Source organism: Apium graveolens, chromosome 9, assembly GCF_009905375.1.
Source record: "Apium graveolens cultivar Ventura chromosome 9, ASM990537v1, whole genome shotgun sequence".
Classification (NCBI taxonomy): Eukaryota; Viridiplantae; Streptophyta; class Magnoliopsida; order Apiales; family Apiaceae; genus Apium; species Apium graveolens.
Window position 1 is genome coordinate 87,406,195 of NC_133655.1, and position 6,000 is coordinate 87,412,194.

The window sequence follows — 6,000 nt, forward strand, 5'->3', positions numbered from 1 at the left end:
TCTTCATACCGAGAATGTAGGATGCTTCTCCCAAGTCCTTCATGGTGAAGTTTTTCGATAGCCATACGTTGACTGATTGCAGCATCGGTATATCATTTCCTATAAGAAGTATGTCATCCACATACAATACAAGAAATATTACCGCGCTCCCACTAAACTTCTTATAGACACATGGTTCATCTTTGTTTTTGATAAAACCAAACTCTTTGATTGTCTCATCAAAACGGATGTTGCATCTACGAGAAGCTTGCCTTAAACCATATATGGTTCGCAGCAACTTACACACTAGGTGTTCATTTCCCTTAGAAAGAAAACCCTCTGGCTGTGTTATATAAACTTCCTCTTCAAGTTCCCCATTGAGGAATGCCGTTTTCACGTCCATTTGCCAGATCTCATAGTCGTAGTAAGCATCAATCGCAAGCAAAATCCGAATTGATTTTAACAGGGCTACAGGCGAAAAAGTTTCATCAAAGTCAACCCCTTGTGTAACGCTCTCCAGACCCGGGGTATAAGTCTGGGGGTTACTAGCTAATCACCAAACCTGTACAATCTGATTAACAATTAATAAAGAATTGAAATTAAACCCCTTTAACATTAACCATGATCTTTTTAGGTTGAAGTATGAAAACAAGAACCACTAACTACTTTATTACAAACCAAATTCAAAACCTCACAACTCTCTTTATTACAAGCCATTATCTAATCCATTTTAACTAAGTTCAACTTTTATTCAACACACACACACACACACTATATATATCAACACTCCACTTGTTCGGGCAACTCAAAGCTTTCTTCCTGGATTGGGATCAACACCTTGGGTATGAGAGGATCCCGAGGCTTGACCCGCTTCTTTACCACTCAGGTCCTGATGGGTTTCATATTCCTTCTTAACTGAAAACAATAAGGTGAATGACAATAAAAAGGGTGAGCCAAAAATTACTCAACAAGTCCATAAAAATATAAATAGTGTTAAAGTATTTTAAATGAATCCGTAATCCCGGGTATATTTGCAAATATATAACCCTCACGAGAATAGAAAGAAGGCCATTACTGGCAAGTACAAATGAACTAAACTGGACACAAGTTGGCATCTATATTCTGCTGATCAGTCAGAATATAATGCAGATCTATATCTCAATATATAGATCCAATCGGGTACCCAGACACTACGGCCCATATCGAGGCACCAGTCAAATCCCGGTCCTCAGGATTAAGACACACTCAATCCCAAAAATATCATTATCCAGTCCATCACTTAGCAACCGGAACAATCGGTATGCTTTGATATATTCTAATCACCAGAATATATCAGTCTCAATGTATCACCAATGGAATATGAATCAAGAATCCAAAGAAATGAAGAAATCAAGAGTCGAAATGAAATATGAACAAAGGAATAGCAAGTGTGTATCAGTGATTAAGAACAAGAATTAAAAGAGTGCAAATATGATAAGCATCTGAAGAAATGTCACTATTCTGAAAATAGAATAGGGGAAAAACATGCCTTTTGTGCGACTCACTGCAATTAGATCACTTTCGTCTATCACCTACTCGACCTGCCTTGCTGGCTTAGCTTCTGTTAGTAAAATAGACTGGTTAAGTCATTTTGTACCTCAATTGCATCTTGAATCGACTTCACACCGTTCCTAACATCTACCCATGCGCTTATGACTGACTCATGTATTACTTATTAGTAAATAAGACTCAATTAGCCACGTAATACACATAAGCACATAAGCACAAAATCATTTTTATAGTTAAAATAATTTTTAGAACCAAAATCGACTCGCTGATCGCTCAACTGATCGTTATCTGACTCGTTTCCCATTTTTCCAAAATTTTTCGGACTCGTCTCGGCACGCATTTCGACTGATAATCAAATAAGTAACAAAATCAACTAATTTCTAGAAGAAATTAAGCTTTAATATTATTTTTAATAAAAAGAATTCATTTTTCTGAGTCAAGGGGCTTTCATTTCACTCGAATCGGACTAACGGTCTAATTATTATCAATTAAACACTGATAATTCAATTTATTATTCACTATAAATAACTATTACTAATTTTTAAAACTCAAAAATAGTTTTAAATAATTATTTAAGAAAAATCAGAATTAAAAATAATTTTTCTTTAATTTTTGGAATTAAAATGAATTTTTTTATGATTTATTGAAATATATTTGATTAATTATCAAAATAATTAATCATTTTTAAATAATTAATAAATAGTTAATAAATAATAAATAATTAAGAAATTAATTCAATCTGATTTTTTAGAAAATAATTCAGAATTATTTATAATATAAATCAATTAATTAAATAATTAATTAATCAATTTACAAAATAAATAAATCTGATTTTTAAAATTAATAAAAATTAAATAAAAATTAAAAATCCAGAAACATATGTCAAAAACCAAACATCTGACAATTCAGATTAAAACCGGGTAATCTGAACGGGTCAAACGGGTCAAAATCCGGGTCGTGAAGAACACGCCAGATTTTGCCCAGAATCCGGCCACCGGAGCAGATTCCGGTGGGCCAATTTCAGGCCAAAAAGGAACCGTTTGGTTCTTTTTTCACAGGGTTTCAATTCCAAATCATTTCACCAATCTGATTCCGGCCACAATATACAAAAACATCTCAGAATCTTCATCTCCGATCAAAATCAAATTCAACTCCGGCAAAAAACCTATCTTTTGACTCTGTAAACCAAACTCAACGTTCTATAGTGGAAATTAAAGCTATGAACACATACAATCAAAGCCCTAACATATCAAGAATCAAATATGCACAGAAATCATCGAGTTGTGATTTGAAAATCTGACATAAACCCTAGAAATCGTGAATCACTATACAGACATCGTTCGTTCAATTAAACACCATGAATCAACTGTAAATCATCGAACAAAGCTATATCAATCATCAAAACATCAAAATAACCTTGCAATCAAAAAGTCCTAATTCGAACATAAACCCTAGAATTTGAAAATCAAAAACTATGAATTAAAACATAAAATTGATGCTAGAAATGGAAAGAACAGATCAAAACCTTCGATTTGGAGACTCGAACTGCTTGATTTGGTACTGTAATCTGCTTAAAATCACGGCTTGAATTCTTGACCCAACCCTGTTCTTCCCGACCCGAATTACAGAGAATTTTGGTATTTTTCTAAATTTTACTGATTTATTAATTTTAATTAATTAATAATTAGGCTATTTATAGTAGTAAAATTAATACTCCTAAATAAAATTAAGGGGCTAATTACACATCTAATAAAAATATTTGGCCCTAATTTTTATAATTTTTGAATATTAAAATTTAATTTATAAATATTTTATATATACAATATATATGCCAAAATTTCTCAAAAATTGTGAATATTACAAAAATGCGAAGAAATAATATAAATGAAAGTCCTATAATTTTATAAAAATAAAAACGTGATTTTTGTGGGGTTTTTAACACCCAATGGGTCCCGGAAAAGTCATTTTTCGCACAACGAGAAAATTTATAAAATATCTAGATGTTCAGAATAATACGATGGTAAAAGCCATTTGATGAAAAATAAGGCCCATTATTTTATTTGAAATACTGGCTTTAAAATCATGGTTTAGGTCGTAAAACATTTGAAATAAAAGCGATGAATGCAAAATAAAACATCTGAAAAATACCTTATTAATACAGAAATGACACAGAATGCACGTAACATGTAACAATTAGGGTTTGACAGATAATTACACATAAATGATATATTAACACACCTTATTTATTATAAATATGATTAAATACAGACGTAAATTTCCCAGGCGTTACATCCTTCCCTCCTTAATAGGATTCTGACCTCAGAATCTTCTATGAAAACAAATAAGGATATTTCTCTAACATCTCACTCTCAAGTTCCCAGGTTGATTCTTCAACCATAGGGTTTCTCCACAACACTCGCACTAAAAATACAGACTTATTTCTCAACACTTTCTCTCGCCGATCTAAAATTTTTACCGGTTGTTCTACAAAAGACAAATTAGGTTAGATATCTATTGGTTCATACTCTATTACATGCCTAGAATCAGGATTATATCGCTTAAGCATCGACACGTGAAACACATTGTGAATATGTTGTATATGAGGCGGTAAAGGTAATTCGTACGCAACTTTTCCCACTTTCTTTAAAATTTCAAATGGTCTGACGTATCGTGGCTTCAATTTACCCTTCTTTCCAAATCTGGTCAATCCTTTCCTTGGCGATATTTTGAGTAAAACGTGTTCTCCTTCCTGGTAGTCCATATCCTTCTTTGCCTAGTATGCATATTTGCGTTGCCTGTTTTGTGCTGCATCGAGTCGTTTCCGAATAAGTTTAATCTTTTCTTTAGCCTGTTGTATTAATTCTGGCCCCAAAATCTTGCGTTCTCCAACTTCATCCCAATGTACTGGTGATCTGCATTTTCTCCCGTATAATGCTTCGTACGGTGGCATTCCAATGCTGGCGTGGTAGCTGTTATTGTAAGAAAATTCCACCAAAGGTAAATGCTCATCCCAACTGCCTTCGAAATCAATCGCACAAACTCGTAGCATGTATTCAATCGTTTGAATAGTTCTTTCACTTTGCCCATCGATTTACAGATGAAAAGCGGTACTCATGTTTAATTTTGTTCCAAGTCATTCTTGAAATTGTTTCCAAAATCTTGAGTTGAAACGAGGATCTTGATCAGACACGATAGATATCGGAACTCCATGTCACATCACAATTTCCTTGAGATACATGTGCACTAGCTTGTCGAGTGAAATCTTTCATTAATCGGTAGAAAATGTGCCGACTTCGTGAGTCTATCCATGATTACCCATATCGCATCATGATTTTCCCTAGTCCTCGATAATCCTACCACAAAATCCATCGCTAGATGTTCCCATTTCCATTTTGGAATGTCTAACGGTTGTAATAATCCGCTCGGACGTTGATGTTCCACTTTAACTCGCTGGCATGTGTAGCATTTACTTACCCATTCTGCTATTTCCTTCTTCATGTTTGGCCACCAAAAGGTTTCCTTCAGATCGTGATACATTTTTGTGCTTCCTGGATGAATGGAATACTTCGAACTGTGCGCATCTCGCAATATTTCTTCTTTTAATTCTGCCACGTTAGGAATCCAGATTCTCGATGCAAAGCATAAAATTCCTTCATTATCCTTCTGAGTTGTGATCTCTTCTCCCGTTAGGTCTTCATCTTGATTCATCACTTCTTCTTGACAGCGGCGAATCTTCTCTAGCAACTCCGGTTGGAAAGTCATAACGTAGATAGCTTCTGCAGATTCATTGGGAATACGAATCTCGATTTCCAAAATGTCGAATTCCTTAGCTAATTCTTCACATGAAGTTAACAAATTCAATCTTTCTTTTCTTCTTAGCGCATCTGCCACAACATTTGCTTTTCCTGGATGATAGATGATCGTAACATCGCAATCTTTAATCAATTCCATCCATCGACGTTGTCGCATGTTCAGTTCCTTTTGCGTAAAGATATACTTCAGACTTTTATGATCTGTGTAGATTTCACACTTTTCACCGTAGAGATAATGTCTCCAAAGTTTCCACGCAAATACGATCGCTGCCAATTCCAGGTCATGCATAGGATATTTCTGCTCATGAGGGTTAAGTTGTCTCGAAGCATATACGATGACGTTACCGTGCTGCATCAATACACATCCTAACCCGCGATATGAAGCGTCACTGTAAATAACGAAATTTCCATGTTCGTCTGGTAATACAAGTACCGGTGCGGTTACTAACCGATTCTTCAGCTCTTGAAAACTTTCTTCACATTTATCATTCCATATGAACTTTTCACTTTTTCGAGTTAACTTGGTCAACGGCATTGCTATTTTCGCAAAATCTTTAACAAATCTTCTATAATATCCTGCCAATCCCAAGAAACTTCGAACTTATGTCGGTGTCTTTGGTCTTTCCCAATTTAACACAGCTTCAATCTTCGCTGGATCGAC